Source organism: Aethalodelphis obliquidens, unplaced genomic scaffold, assembly GCF_003676395.1.
Source record: "Aethalodelphis obliquidens isolate GAN/ISIS:26980383/991018 unplaced genomic scaffold, ASM367639v1 scaffold63, whole genome shotgun sequence".
Lineage (NCBI taxonomy): Eukaryota > Metazoa > Chordata > Mammalia > Artiodactyla > Delphinidae > Aethalodelphis > Aethalodelphis obliquidens.
In genome coordinates this window covers 1,089,311-1,105,248 of record NW_020838007.1, presented here as the reverse complement: position 1 = coordinate 1,105,248, position 15,938 = coordinate 1,089,311, and the positions used below count along the sequence as shown (strand labels likewise).

The window sequence follows — 15,938 nt, the reverse complement described above, 5'->3', positions numbered from 1 at the left end:
AGACCAAAAGAAAAGTACCTCTACTTATATAAAATGCAAACTAGTCTATGAGGACACAAAGCACGTCAGAAGGGTTTACCTGGGGCTGCTGGGCGGGAGGGATTACACAAATGGAAATGGAAGCTAGATAACTTTTGGAGGCAATGAATGTTCATTATCTAATTGTTTTGATAGCTTAATGGGTGTATAATATGTCAAAACTTAAACTGTACACTGGTATATTGTTCATCAAGCAATTCTTAAGAGAGCAATTAAAAAAAGGAGCCAGGGCTCTCCAAATGCATGGTGAATTCCAGGGCCAGGGTGGGTGGGAACAGAGATTCCAGAACTATATTTGACCAGTTAATGTGGAAGTAGAAGCCCACAAAATTCTGGAGTAGATTATTTAACAGATGTTTTGTGATCACTTAGGGAAGAAAAGGGAACCAGCATGAGTCAATTATGAACAAGTCATGCTAAACTAACCTCATTTCCTGTTTTGACAGGGTTACCACAACAACAGGAGGGTGACGCCAGAGCTGTGGTGGATTCAAGCCACACTTGTCAAGCACTTCCCACTTCTGAGACTTCGTGTTAGTACTGGGGGCAAAGCCAATCAGCGATCCTGCTCTTAAAAAACTGGCAATTTAGTGAGGGAAGGAGACAGGAACAGACAGCATGCACTGCTTTTATCACGGTAAAGCACTTCTGAAACCCAAGGAGAAGCTGGGTAGATTAAGTCCAAATAAGGGCAACAAAGAGAGGATTAAAAGAAGATGAGGCCTGTAGAAACCATACCCTGAAAAATGAGCAGGCTTTCGAAAGAGGAGCAAGGGCACAGAGAAGGCGAGAGGCAACATGTGGAGAGGAAAACAATCAGGCCATCTACTGGGGACAGCTGGTCCTCACCCAACCAGGCACCTCCTCACCCAGTGGTGATTATTGGGTCCGGGGAATGTGCCATCAGGAGCCCCAGAATCCCAAGGCAGCGAGCAGAATGCTCCTCCAGGGTGTGTACCACAAGCGGTGGCCAACGGGAGCTATCTGCAGGGTATACACGGTGCGTGAACTGTTGGGCTGGGGGTCCACAAGCTCCAGCTCATGGGGGTTGGGGGGGCACAGCACTGGCTGGGAAGAGAAGAGGGCTATGCTGGAGGCCAGCTCTCCTCGAACTGCTGACACCCAACTCTAAAAAGCCCAAGATTTTTCAATTTGAACCTGATCTTCCAGGTCTTTAAGAAAGTTTATGTCTCGGGGGTGTGGGGGGGAGAATACATTTCTTGTTTCTTAGTTTGATTTATATGGTATGTGATGCTCCATTTGTATTCCTGACCCAGGCCTTGCAAAGAAAACATGAGGGGCAGGCCTGGGTTTGGGAGGCACAAAATGAAGATGGGGGTAGGGGAAGACAATGACAGTCTTGTACTTCCTGATTTAAAGATCTGAGGAGGCTTGCAGGTGATTCGGATGGCTCTGCGCTTCTAGCAGCATTAAAGAGAGAGAACAAGGTTAGGCGTAAGATATGGGAATTTTTAATGGAAGCCACAGAGGGTTGAACTACTGAGGAGAGGTAAGTGGAGAAAACAGGTCTGATGACAGAACTCAGGAGCAGACAGAGGAGGAGGAACCACCTAGAGAGTGAGGAAGCACCTATGAGCACCAGGAGAGAGTGGTGTTTCAGAAGCCAAGATTATAAAGAGTTCCAAACAGGAATGCTTCACAACAATTGGAAAGCATTCAATGAATCTGCAATCAGCTGATGTGTGGTACCCTGGGTGGCAGTAAGTGGAGGGGAGTGGGGGGACAGGAGTGGAAGCAGCACAGGTGACTACTTTTAAAGAAGGCGAGGAGGAGAATGACTGGCAAATCCAAGGGAACAACCAAAAGGCACACGCTGTTATGAAAGCAGTGGGTGGGTCGAAGGCTGGCGGACCAGGTGGGGTGAAAAGAAGACTCCCCAAAACTAGGCAGGTGTGAGAAGGCAGCACACACTTCAGGCAAAGCAGAGGTGCATGCAAAGCTACAGAGGCCTGCGGGAACCTGTGGCAAGAGAGTAGGACCCAAGGGGACACGGATGGGGTTGAAGCCGGAGGCATAAGCAGGAACCAGGCCATGCTTAAATATCTACAATTTTACCCTGGGGAGGCACCAAAAGATGTTAGGCAGGGATTTTAAGCATGGCGGTATTTTTATGAAGTTCCCTCAGGTAGTAGTTTATTGAAGGAATGGAATGGGGAGGGGAGTGCACCAGGCAGGAGCCATCTTAGCCAACTTGGAACGATGGTGGAGCCACAGCTTTGGAGAAAGTGGCCACAGGCAACTCAAGAAGTAGTGCCTACTTCATAAACCTCATGTTTCCTAGCTTGGTCCTGTTCAAATGCTCTCCATTCAATTAGACTATATTCCTCAATGGCAGAACTATACGTTCTAAATCACTTATGTCTTCTTTCTAGCAGCTGTAACCAAATTCACAGGGGAGAAACAAACAGTGGAGAAGAGACAAATCCTCCTAACAGAAGAACTTGGAGTAATATGTATAGATCCTCTCCCCTCCAGGAGGTGGGACTCAATCTCTCCCAGCCCCCACACCTTGCGGGCAGGCTGAACTTAGAGACTTGCTTCAAAAGAACAGAATGTGGGCTTCCCTGGTGGTGCAGTGGTTGAGAGTCCGCCTGCCGATGCAGGGGACACGGGTTCGTGCCCCGGTCCAGGAAGATCCCACATGCCGCGGAGTGGCTGGGCCCGTGAGCCATGGCCGCTGAGCCTGCGCGTCTGGAGCCTGTGCTCCACAACGGGAGAGGCCACAACAGTGAGAGGCCTGCGTACCGCAAGAAACAAAAACAAAAACAAAAGAACAGAATGTGAAGAGGGAAGGACAGTAACTTTACAGTGGAGAAGCCTGGCAGATACCACCTCCACCAGGCGATCAGTTACCACTACCAGTGACGTCATGTGGACACTGTGACTCCCTGATAGGATGAGGCGAGAAAGGCAGCTCATCTCTGTGATATTCTTTTCCCAAACCTGTAACCCCAGGCTAATAGTGAGAAGAACATCAGACAAACCCAAGTTGAGGGATATTCTACAAAATACTTGACGAGTACTCTTTAAGTCATGAAAAGAAAAGTGAGAAAACAGTCACAGAGAGACAGGCAGACATAACAACTAAATGCATGTAGTATCCTGGATTGGATCCTGGAACAGAAAAAGGAAATCAGTGGAAAAGCAAATTCCAAATAAAGTCTGAAATTTCTTTATACCAATGCTGGTTTCTCAGTTTTGATAAGCGCATACAGTAATGTAAGATGTTAATATCAAGGGAAACAGAAACTGGGTGGGGGCTTACGGGAACCCTCTGCACTATCCTGGCAACTTTTCTGTAAACCTAAAATTATTCCAACATAAAAGTTTATCTGAAGAAGGTCTTCCACTAAATTATACCTCCAAAATTGATGACATAATTATAATTAACATGTAGAAAATATGGGCTTAATTTAATAAGTAGAAGGAAACATAAACATTTCATAATTATCTACTTTAACCCCCCATAAAAATAAAAATGAATGCCCAATGGAACAAAAATATTCCTAAAAAGGTAACTGAAAACTTTACCTAATTGAACTTTAAGTTATGTTCCACCTCAATCATTTGACAAACATTTACTAAATACCCAATATAGGCTAAATCTCACTGCAGATTGAAATAAATAGAACATCATCCCACCTGCCTTTCTCCCTTTGAGCATCCTTAAGAATAGGTATGATATTTGAAGGTATTTACTGCAAAACTACCTAAAAGAACAAAACCTGTATTGCCAAACATAAGGATTAATACATTATGGAATATTTATATAACAGGTCACTATGCAGCCATTAAACTAAGTATGAAGATCGTATTAACTAAAGGTGAGATTCAAAATAAACCAACGGACTGCAGCTTAAAAATATTTATCTAGAAGAGGCAATATACAGAACAAGCTAGGATGATGGGACCATGAGTGATTTAAAACGTAATTTAAATTGTATTTTGTCTTACTATTTCTGTCTATTCTGTTGGGAGAAAAAAATAACCAGTGAGGGGTGGGTAATATAAGATAAGGCAGCTTGAAGGAAATAACTTGAGTTTTTAAATGAGTTCCTAAAGTTCTAAATACCTTCACAGGCTTTTGCTTCTTAACTTAAAAAACCAGACAGTATTTATGAAATAACAGTTTTCTGACACCCAGCAACAGGCAACACAGGCCAGCAAGCTGAGTCCTGTGACTGCCCCAGCTTACTGCCTGGAGTTTCCAGGTTTCAGTAAACAGAAGGGAAACCCAAATGGAGCCTGGTAGTCTCCCTGAGTTGAGACAGAATTCAAGATCTGGAGAGTCCAACTCAGAATTTCTGCGGCTGAGTACAGGAGAGGAGAACTTCAGAGAAGGTTGGGGAGATCCACAGAGGGTTCCCTCTGAGTGTCCAGCTGATAATGATCAGAGCTTGTGCATGATCAAATTCCAAGGCTGGGGAAGGAGCCACCAGAGAGGAGCAGATGGACTAATCCATGTGGAACAAGGCTGGGAACAGTTCCTCTTCTACCACTTTTCCAGTAAAGACCTCCTCACACCAGGACAAAAAACTGAGTCCTCAGAAAGGTGTTGACTCAGTACTGGGGCTAAATTAGCCTTTGACTAAAGGCTATTCTGGACTAAATGCTTAAAAGAGAGCTAAAATGCTTAAAAGAGAGTTTTCAAGGGATCAAAGTGTTCCAAGTAACTTAACTGCATCCCAGAAAAAAAAGTCCCAAAGTATTTAAAGAAATACTAAAAAAAGCCCTAGCACTCAATGTAAAATCCAGTGTCTTGCATCCAATCGACATCCAAACCCCCCCCCCAAAAATAAAAAATCCCCAGGAACTATATTCAATACATTGCAATAACCTATAATGGAAAAGAATCTGAAAAAAACATAAATACTGAATATAATGAATCACTTTGCTGTACATCTGAAATACTGTAAATCAGTAAAAACAACAGCCACAAAACAAAAAAGCAGGAAAATACAATCTATAATGAAGAGAAAAGCCAATAAAAAAACATACCTAGGAAGTAGAGATGATAGAATTAGTAGACAATCATGTGTACTGGTATAAATATACTCCATATGTTCGTGAACGTACAGCACAATATAAAGAGAGAAGTGGAAGGTATAAGAAAGACTCAAAATGAACTTCTAGAGATGAAAAAAATACAATGGTTGAAATTAGCAAGAGATTATACACTGAAGAAAAACCTGGTGACCTAGAAGACACAGCAGTAGAATCTAGCCAAAATGTAATGCAATGGAGACATCGGGGGAAACAGCACCAGCGAGCTGTGGGACAAGGTCAAGGAGATTAACATACATTTAATTGGAGTCTAACAACTTCACATGTACAAAATCCGAGGGAAAGTAAATATTTCTAGAAAAGTGCTAAATGTCAAGGAAAAAAGAAACATACAAGTGCTCTCTCTACACTGGTTTCCAACTTAGCAACAGGCACCACTTAGTAGCTGAGACTGTCATTACAACAGAGAGTGAAAACTTATGCTGATGCCCAAGTATTAGCTGAGAGAAGCTGCATTCAGATACCTATGGTATTAAGCTGAGATTATAAAAGAATTATTTTCGGATTCCCACTTGGACATACAGAAATAATTTGATATATTATGGACTCTGAGAAACAGAGGAGCCATTTCAAATCTACTACGTTTGCCAGCTGGAATGACAGCAGTCTTGCATGTGAAGGAAAAAAAAGGCCTGCTCCAAATTGCTCCATGAAAGCTGTACCCTTTATTCTTTAAAAAAGCATTATTCCAAAATTTCAGGATTTCTAGTTATTTGGTTATTAGAGTTTAGGAAAGAAACTTTATTCCTAAGACTTTATTCATCTGAATAGCTTTACTTTTGTGGTATAGTTCCTTTCACTGTTAGAAGTTCTCTGATCGTGTCTCATAAAATTGACCTTCCCCCGCCATCCTGAACTTTCCTGCTTTTTTTCTAGGTATATCTGGGTCTGTCCATGGCCCTGATGGCAGGGTGCTCAGCATGGTCACTACTCTCCAGTGCTGGTGGTGCCCATACCAGCTCCACTTCCAATTCGGCTACTGCATTCTCACACACACTCCAAGGCTGTGGGGTGTGAGGAGCCGCCCACAGGGCTGGCTTGTACTGCCAATTCTTCACACCCTCGACTCCTGATCACACCTCCTCCTCTCAAAGTCATACTTACTACAGTGCAAACAGCAACAACAGTTAACAGGGTTGATGCAGCACTTTCAAGTCTTGTTTCCCCCAGGTCAAGACTTTTATTTTTGATGTATATTACATATGAGGCATATTTTCACTTTACATCATGTTTACTCACAATTATTGATATATTGTGCTGTCTTGTTTCTTATATGGACATCACTCAGGATACTTATAGTTGGGTGGTGATAATAAAAAGAAATCTTATGAACAATTCTTATTTAATAATATCTACAACTTACTGAGTGTTTACTATGTGTCAGACATTGCTCTATGTTAATATCTGTGAACCTCTTTCAGAAGGTGGTATTTATTTAAGGTGGGTTAAAAAGCACAGCAGGGTTTAATAGGCAGTCTATGAGGAAAGGCTTGCAGAAGGAAGTAGCCACAGGAACTAAAGCATGGAAGGCTGGGTACAAGTGCGAAGTTGTCCAGTACAGCTGGAGTTTAGAGCTCATCTGGGCGAAAAGCAAAAGGTAACATCACACAAAGAAAGCTGAGAAATCTGTACTTTATTCTTTTTTTTTTTTTAATTTTAAAATTTTATTTATTTTTTTATACAGCAGGTTATTAGTCATCAATTTTATACAACACATCAGTGTATACATGTCAATCCCAATCGCCCAATTCATCTCACCACCCCCACCCCCGCAGCTTTCCCCCCTTGGTGTCCATACGTTTGTTCTCTACATCTGTGTCTCAATTTCTGCTCTGCAAACCGGTTCACCTGTACCATTTTTCTAGGTTCCACATATACGCGTTAATATACGATATTTGTTTTTCTCCTTCTGACTTACTTCACTCTGTATGACAGTCTCTAGATCCATCCACGTCTCAACAAATGACCCAACTTCGTTCCTTTTTATAGCTGAGTAATATTCCACTGTATATATGTACCACATCTTCTTTATCCATTCGTCTGTCGATGGGCATTTAGGTTGCTTCCATGACCTGGCTATTGTAAATAGTGCTGCAATGAACATTGGGGTGCATGTGTCTTTTTGAATTATGGTTTTCTCTGAGTATATGCCCAGTAGTGGGATTGCTGGGTCATATGGTAATTCTATTTTTAGTTTTTTAAGGAACCTCCATACTGTTCTCCATAGTGGCTGTATCAATTTACATTCCCACCAACAGTGCAGGAGGGTTCCCTTTTCTCCACATCCTCTCCAGCATTTGTTGTTTGTAGATTTTCTGATGATGCCCATTCTAACTGGTGTGAGGTGATCCCTCATTGTAGTTTTGATTTGCATTTCTCTGATAATTAGTGATGCTGAGCAGCTTTTCATGTGCTTCTTGGCCATCTGTATGTTTTCTTTGGAGAAATGTCTATTTAGGTCTTCTGCCCATTTTTGGATTGGGCTGTTTGTTTTCTTAATATTGAGCTGCATGAGCTGTTTACATATTTTGGAGATTAATCCTCTGTCCGTTGATTCATTTGCAAATATTTTCTCCCATTCTGAGGGTTGTCTTTTCATCTTGTTTATGGTTTCCTTTGTCGTGCAAAAAACTCTGAAGTTTCATTAGGTCCCATTTGTTTATTTTTGTTTTTATTTCCATTACTCTAGGAGGTGGATCAAAAAAGATCTTGCTGTGATTTATGTCAAAGAGTGTTCTTTCTATGTTTTCCTCCAAGAGTTTTACAGTGTCCCGTCTTACATTTAGGTCTCGAATCCATTTTGAGTTTATTTTTGTGTATGGTGTTAGGAAGTGTTCTGATTTCATTTTTTTACATGTTTTGCCAGCACCACTTATTGAAGAGACTGTCTTTTCTCCATTGTATATCCTTGCCTCCTTTGTCATAGATTAGTTGACCAGAGGTGCATGGGTTTATTTCTAGGCTTTCTATCTTGTTCCATTGATCTGTGTTTCTGTTTTTGTACCAGTACCATATTGTCTTGATGACTGCAGCTTTGTAGTATAGTCTGAAGTCAGGGACTCTGATTCCTCCAGCTCCGTTTTTTTCCCTCAAGACTGTTTTGGCTATTCGAGGTCTTTTGTGTCGCCATACAAATTTTAAGATTTTTTGTTCTAGTTCCGTAAAAAATGCCATGGGTAATTTGACAGGGATTGCATTGACTGTAGATAGCTTTGGGTAGTATAGTCATCTTCACAATATTGATTCTTCCAACCCAAGAACATGGTATATCTCTCCATCTGTTGGTATCATCTTTAATTTCTTTCATCAGTGTCTTATAGTTTTCTGCACACAGGTCTTTTGTCTCCCTAGGTAGGTTTATTCCTAAGTATTTTATTCTTTTTTTTGCAATGGTAACTGGGAGTGTCTCCTTAATTTCTCTTTCAGATATTTCATCATTAGTGTATAGGAATACAAGAGATTTCTATGCATTAATTTTGTATCCTGCAACTTTACCAAATTCATTGATTAGCTCTAGTAGTTTTCTGGTGGCATCTTTAGGATTCTCTATGCGTAGTATCATGTCATCTGCAAACGGTGACAGTTTTACTTTTCTTTTCCAATTTGTATTCCTTTTATTTTTCTTCTCTGATTGCCATGGCTAGGACTTCCAAAACTATGTTGAATAATAGTGATGAGAGTGGATATCCTTGTCTCATTCCTGATCTTAGAGGAAATACTTTCAGTTTTTCACCACTGAGAATGATGTTTGCTGTGGGTTTGTCATATATGGCCTTTATTATGTTGAGGTAGGTTCCCTCTATGCCCACTTTCTGGAGGGTTTTTTAGCATAAATTGGTGTTGAATTTTGTCAGAAGTTTTTTCTGCATCTATTGAGATGATTATATGGTTTTTCTTCTTCAATTTGTTCATGTAGTGTATCACATTGATTGATTTGCATATACTGAAGAATCCTTGCATCCTTGGGATAAATCCCACTTGATCATGGTGTATGATCCTTTTAATGTGCTGTTGGATTCTGTTTGCTAGTATTTTGTTGAGGATTTTTGCATCTATATTCATCAGTGATATTGGTCTGTAATTTTCTTTTTTTGTAGTATCTTTGTCTGGTTTTGATTATCAGGGTGATGATGGTGGCTTCACAGAATGAGTTTGGGAGTGTTCCTTCCTCTGCAGTTTTTTGGAAGAGTTTGAGAAGGATGGGTTAGCTCGTCTCTAAACATTTGATAGAATTCACCTGTGGAGCCATCTGGTCCTGGACTTTCATTTGTTGGAAGATTTTTAATCACGGTTTCAATTTCATTACTTGTGATTGGTCTGTTCATATTTTCTATTTCTTCCTGGTTCAGTCTTGGAAGGTTATACCTTTCTAAGAATTTGTCCATTTCTTCCAGGTTGTCCATTTTATTGGCATAGAGTTGCTGGTAGTAGTCTCTTAGGATGCTTTGTATTTCTGCGGTGTCCATTGTAACTTCTCCTTTTTCATTTCTAATTTTATTGATTTGAGTCCTCTCCCTCTTTTTCTTGATGAGTCTGGCTAATGGTTTATCAATTTTGTTTATCTTCTCAAAGGACCAGCTTTTAGTTTTATTGATCTTTGCTATTGTTTTCTTTGTTTCTATTTCATTTATTTCTGCTTTGATCTTTATGATTTCTTTCCTTCTGCTAACTTTGGGTTTTGTTTGTTCTTCTTTCTCTAGTTCCTTTAGGTGTAAGGTTAGATTGTTTATTTGAGATTTTTCTTGTTTATTGAGGTAGGCTTGTATAGCTATAAACTTCCCTCTTATGATTGCTTTTGCCGCATCCCATACGTTTTGGATCATTGTGTTTTCATTGTCATTTGTCTCTAGGTTTTTTTGTTTTTCGTTGTTTTTTTTTGCCGTACGCAGGCCTCTCACCGCTGTGGCCCCTCCTGTTGCGGAGCACAGACTCTGGATGCGCAGGCTCAGCGGCCATGGCCCACGTGTCCAGCCGCTCCGCGGCACGTGGGATCCTCCCAGACCAGGGCACGAACCCGCGTCCCCTGCATCGTCAGGCGGACTCTCAACCACTGCGCCACCAGGGAAGACTTCTAGGTATTTTTTGATTTCCTCTTTGATTTCTTCAGTGATCTCTTGGTTATTTAGTAACGTATTGTTTACCCTCCATGTGTTTGTGTTTTTTATGTTTTTTCCCCTGTAATTCATTTCTAATCTCATAGTGTTGTGGTCAGAAAAGATGCTTGATACGATTTCAATTTTCTTAAATTTACTGAGGCTTGATTTGTGACCAAGATGTGATCTATCCCGGAGAATGTTCTGTGCGCACTTGAGAAGAAAGTGTAATCTGCTGTTTTGGGATGGAATGTCTTATAATTATCAATTAAATCTATCTGGTCTCTTGTGTCATTTAAATTAAAGCTTGTGTTTCCTTATTTCTTTTGTGTCTGGATGATCTGTCCATTGGTGTAAGTGAGGTGTTAAAGTCCCCCACTATTAATTGTGTTACTGTCGATTTCCTTTTATAGCTGTTAGTAGTTGCTTTATGTATTGAGGTCCTCCTATGTTGGGTAAACATATATTTGTAATTGTTATATCTTCTTGGATTGACCCCTTGATCATTATGTAGTGTCCCTCCTTGTCTCTTGTAACATTCTTTATTTTAAAGTGTATTTTATCTGATATTGAGTATTGCTACTACAGCTTTCTTTTGATTTCCATTTGCATTGAATATCTTTTTCCACCCCCTCACTTTCAGTCTGTATGTGTCCCTAGGTCTGAAGTGGGTCTCTTGTAGACAGCATATAGATGGGTCTTGTTTTTGTATCCATTCAGCAAGCCTGTGTCTTTTGGTTGGAGCATTTAATCCATTCATGTTTAAGGTAATTATCGATATGTATGTTCCTATGACCATTTTCTAAGTTGTTTTGGGTTTGTTTTTGTAGGGCCTTTTCTTCTCTTGTGTTTCCCACTTAGAGAAGTTCCTTTAGCTTTCGTTGTAGAGCTGGTTTGGTGGTGCTGAGTTCTCTTAGCTTTTGCTTGTCTGTAAAGCTTTTGATTTCTCCATCGAATGTGAATGAGATCCTTGCTGGGTAGAGTAATCTTGGTTGTAGGTTCTTCCCTTTCATCTCTTTAAGTATATCATGCCACTCCCTTCTGGCTTGTAGAGTTTCTGCTGAGAAATCAGCTGTTAATCTTATGGGCGTTCCCTTGTATGTTATTTGTCATTTTTCCCTTGCTGCTTTCAATAATTTTTCTTTGTCTTTAATTTTTGCCAATTTGATTACCATGTGTCTCGGCGTGTTTCTCCTTAGGTTTATCCTGTATGGGACTCTCTGCGCTTCTTGGACTTGGGTGGCTACTTCCTTTCCCATGTTAGGGAAGTTTTCGACTATAATCTCCTCAAATATTTTCTCTGGTCCTTTCTCTCGCTCTTCTCTTTCTGGGATCCCTATAATGCGAATGTTGTTGTGTTTAATGTTGTCCCAGAGGTCTCTTAGGCTGTGTCTTCATTTCTTTTCATTCTTTTTTCTCTATCCTGTTCCGCAGCAGTGAATTCCACCATTCTGTCTTCCAGGTCACTTATCTGTTCTTCCGCCTCAGTTGTTCTGCTATTGATTCCTTCTAGTGTAGTTTTCATTTCAGTTATTGTATTGTTCATCTCTGTTTGTTTGTTCTTTAATTCTTCTAGGTCTTTGTTAAACATTTCTTGCATCTTCTCAATCCTTGCCTCCATTCTTTTCCCCAGGTCCTGGATCATCTTCACTATCGTTATTCTGAATTCTTTTTCTGAAAGGTTGCCTGTCTCCACTTTATTTAGTTGTTTTTCTGGGGTTTTATCTTGTTCCTTCATCTAGTACATAGTCTTCTGCCTTTTCATCTTGTCTATCTTTCTGTGAATGTGGTTTTTGTTCTACAGGCTGCAGGATTGTAGTTCTTCTTGCTTCTGCTGTCTGCCTTCTGGTGGATGAGGCTATCTAAGAGGCTTGTGCAAGTTTCCTGATGGGAGGGACTAGTGGTGGGTAGAGCTGACTGTTGCTCTGGTAGGCAGAGCTCAGTAAAACTTTAATCTGCTTGGCTGATTGGTTGGTTGGGGCTGGGTTCCCTCCCTGTTGGTTGTTTGGCCTGAGGGAACCCAACACTGGAGCCTACCTGGCCTCGTTGGTGGGGCTAATGGCTGACTCTGAGAGGGCTCACGCCAAGAAGTACTTCCCAGAACTTCTGCTGTCAGTGTCCTTGTCCCCACAGTGAGCCACAGCCACCCCCCACCTCTGCAGGAGACCCTCCAACACTAGCAGGTAGGTCTGGTTCAGTCTTCCCTTGGGTCACTCCTTCCCCTGGGTCCCAATGCACACACTACTTTGTGTGTGCCCTCCAAGAGTGGAGTCTCTGTTTCCCCCAGTCCTGTCGAAGTCCTGCAATCAAATCCCACTAGCCTTCAAAGTCTGATTCTCTAGGAATTCCTCCTCCCGTTGCCAGATCCCCAGGTTGGGAAGCCTGACGTGGGGCTCAGAACCCTTACTCCAGTGGGTGGACTTCTGTGGTATAAGTGTTCTCTGGTGTGTGAGTCATCCACCCAGCAGTTATGGGATTTGATTTTACTGTGATTGTGCCCCTCCTACCGTCTCACTGTGGCTTCTTCTTTGTCTTTCGATGCGGGGTATCTTTTTTGGTGAGTTCCAGTGTCTTCCTGTCGATGACTGTCCCGCAGCTAGTTGTGATTCTGGTGTTCTGACAAGAGGGAGTGAGAGCACGTCCTTCTACTCCGCCATCTTGGTTCAGGCTCTAAATTCCTTTAGTAAAGACAATTCCCAAATCTGTACTTTATTCTGATAACAGAAAGAATTCTCCAGCCACGAGAGTGACACTATCAGAAATACAGGTATTTCCAGAGACTGAAGGAGGCTAAACAGAGAAATATTAAGACCAGTAAAAAGCCTACAGTTGTAATTCTCGAAATATTTATATGTCTCACTACTTTGAAATTACAGTAGTTGTCACATCTGCTGCTTGATCTTGCTATTTAAGGCATTAATAAAGAAGCACACACATTAAAGATGTATTTTCTTAATATTAAAAAAAACCAGTACTTCAACATAACCGATTTCCTTGGTAACCTTACATAATTTATTCTACTCATTTCAGACCACTAATCTGATCTGGCAGTGAGGACCTCCTCAGGAGAACATGCCTCTCACAAAGGATCTCCTGCATCCCTCGCCAGAATAGGACACACAACAAGAAGCACCTGCTGCAGAGCCCCACCTCCTACTTCATGGATGTGAAATGCCCAGGATGCTATAAAACCACCACCATCTCTAGCGAGGCACAAACAGTAGTTTTGTGTGTTGGCTGCTCTAATGTCCTCTGCCAGCCTACAGGAGGAAAAAGCAAGGCTTACAGAAGGATGCTCCTTCAGTTGGAAGCAGCACTAAAAGCACCCTGAATCAAGATGAATGGGAAACGATCCCAATAAACATATTTTGGATTAAAAAAACCAAACCAAACCAAAAAACAACCCACTAATCTGAGAAGGAGCCACAGGTTTCACTGACTACCTAAAAGATCCATGACACAAAAAAGATTAAGAACTCTTATTATCAGGGCAATTTACAGATTCAGTGCAAATGGCAGAGACAGAAAACTAGTACATAGAAGTTTGTACTCAAGAGAAAAAATGTCAGTTGGGATCTTGAAGGAGGCACGATGAATAAACTTAAAACCATTCAAATGTTAAAATCAATTTTATCAGGTATTCATTAATCATCTACATTGTTAAGCGCTATGGATACTACAGTAAAAACAGAAAATTCCTTACTCTCATAAACTTTATACAACATGGGGGAAATATAAAGAGACATGTATTAGGGGACTTCCCTGGTGGTCTAGTGCAGCAGGGGGCACAGGTTCAATTCCTCGTCAGGGAACTAAGATCCCACAAGATGCATGGCAAGGCCAAAGGAAGAAAAGGGGGGGTGGGGCAAGGAGACATATATTAAAAATAGATAAATTATGATAGATACTAAGAAAAAATGCAAATGCTATAATTAACATCATCATGGATAACTAGAGAACTTGGTTTAAATTAGGGGCTCAGGGAAGGCTCTTCCTCTCTAAGGAAGTGGCATTTAAAACAGAGACCTGAAGGACAGGCTGGAATTAGCCAGGTGACGGGTAGCTGAGAAGGCAAGTGTTCTACTGAACAGAGAGAGGTTAGGCAGGTGAATCTGTGGACCCCAAAGAAGGCTACTGGTGGCGGGCACATACCAAGCCAAGAGCACATGGCTCAGGATGAGGCTGTGACCTGGAAGTTGTGCTAAGGGTTTAAGACTCATCTTAAGTGCACTTCCACTTTAAGGAAGGACTAAAAGTACCCAATTTATATTTGTAAATGCTCTCTCCAGCTGTGATATGAAGAATAAATTGTAAAAAGGAAAGAGTGAAAAAAGAAACCATTTGAAACACTGCAATAGCACCAGTAAGAGATGGTAGTGGCTTGGACTAAGCAACAAGCACATAACTGGCATTTTAAGCCAGTCAGTTCATTGTACGAAATCATGCCGCCCACTGCAGAACATTCGGCGTCCCAGACTCGAGGGCACTGTGAACCAGCAGCACTCTCAAATCAGTAAAATACTCACAAAAAGAAAAAGCAGCACACCTCTAAGGGCAGTGGTAAAGCCTCTGGAATGTACAAGATGACGACAGTGGAGACAGGAGGAGTTACTGAGATTGAAAAGGAAAGGTGCTGACTGGGATCTAGTGAGCAAGGTGGGTGAACAGGCCAGATAATACTGTCAAGGTCAAAAATGAGCTGTGCATATGGGAGAAAAAATTTGCAACATGTAGGACTTGTATTTAGAGTATATAAAGAACTCTTACAACTTCAAAATAAGACAAACAACCCAAAATTTTAAATAGGCAAAAGAACAGACACTTTTTGTGTGACAATACACACACACAAAGATGAATGATGTCATAAGGGAAATGTAAATTAAAACCACATAACATACCCATTAGAATAGCTAAAATGAAAAAGAATGACCATACCAAGTGCTGATGAGGTTGTAGAAAAGCTAGAACTCTCATACCCTGCAGGTGGAACTACAAAATGGTACAATCACTATGAAAAGGCTTGGTGGTTTCTTAAAAATTAAATGCACACTCACCATACAACCCAGCAGTTCCACTCCTAATTATTTACTCAAGAGAAATGAAAATATATGTCTATGACAATAGCCAAGATACGTACACAACCTAGGTGTCCACTAATGGATGAATGGATAAGGAAGACGTAGTATACGTGTACAATGGAATACCAGTCAGCTGTAAAAATGAAAGAAATCTGCCACAACATGGACGGACCTTGAGGGCATTACACTAAGTGAAATAAGTCAGACAGAGAAAGACAAATACCACATGATGTCACTTATACATGGAATCTAAAAAACAAAACAAACAAAACAAAACCCAGGTGGTTGCCAGAGAGGTAGGGGGTAGGGATGGGGGGGAAACAGGTAAAGGGGGTCAAGAGGTACAAACTTACAGGTATAAAATAATTAAGTCACGGGGATGCAACGTACAACATAGGGAATACAGTCAATGATACTGTATTGACTTTGTATGGTGACAGATGGTAACTGTGCTTATTGTGGTGATCATTTCACAATGTATACAAATGTCAAACCACTATGTGGTACACATGAAACTAATAAAATATTGTATGTCAAATTACTTCAATTAAAAAATAAAGAAAATATACATCCATAGAGACTTGTATACAAATGTTTGTAGGAGCTTTATTCATAACAGTCACGAACTTGGAACAACCCAAAT

At 41.0% G+C, this 15,938-nt stretch overlaps 1 protein-coding gene and 1 pseudogene across 6 annotated transcripts in view; one reads left to right on the top strand and one right to left on the bottom strand.

Moving 5' to 3' along the window:
- MAPK1 (mitogen-activated protein kinase 1) overlaps window positions 1–15,938 on the bottom strand; it is a 97,635-nt gene that overhangs the window by 46,873 nt on the left and 34,824 nt on the right. The window lies entirely within an intron of this gene.
- LOC113610561 (40S ribosomal protein S27-like) lies at window positions 12,998–14,244 on the top strand (annotated as a pseudogene).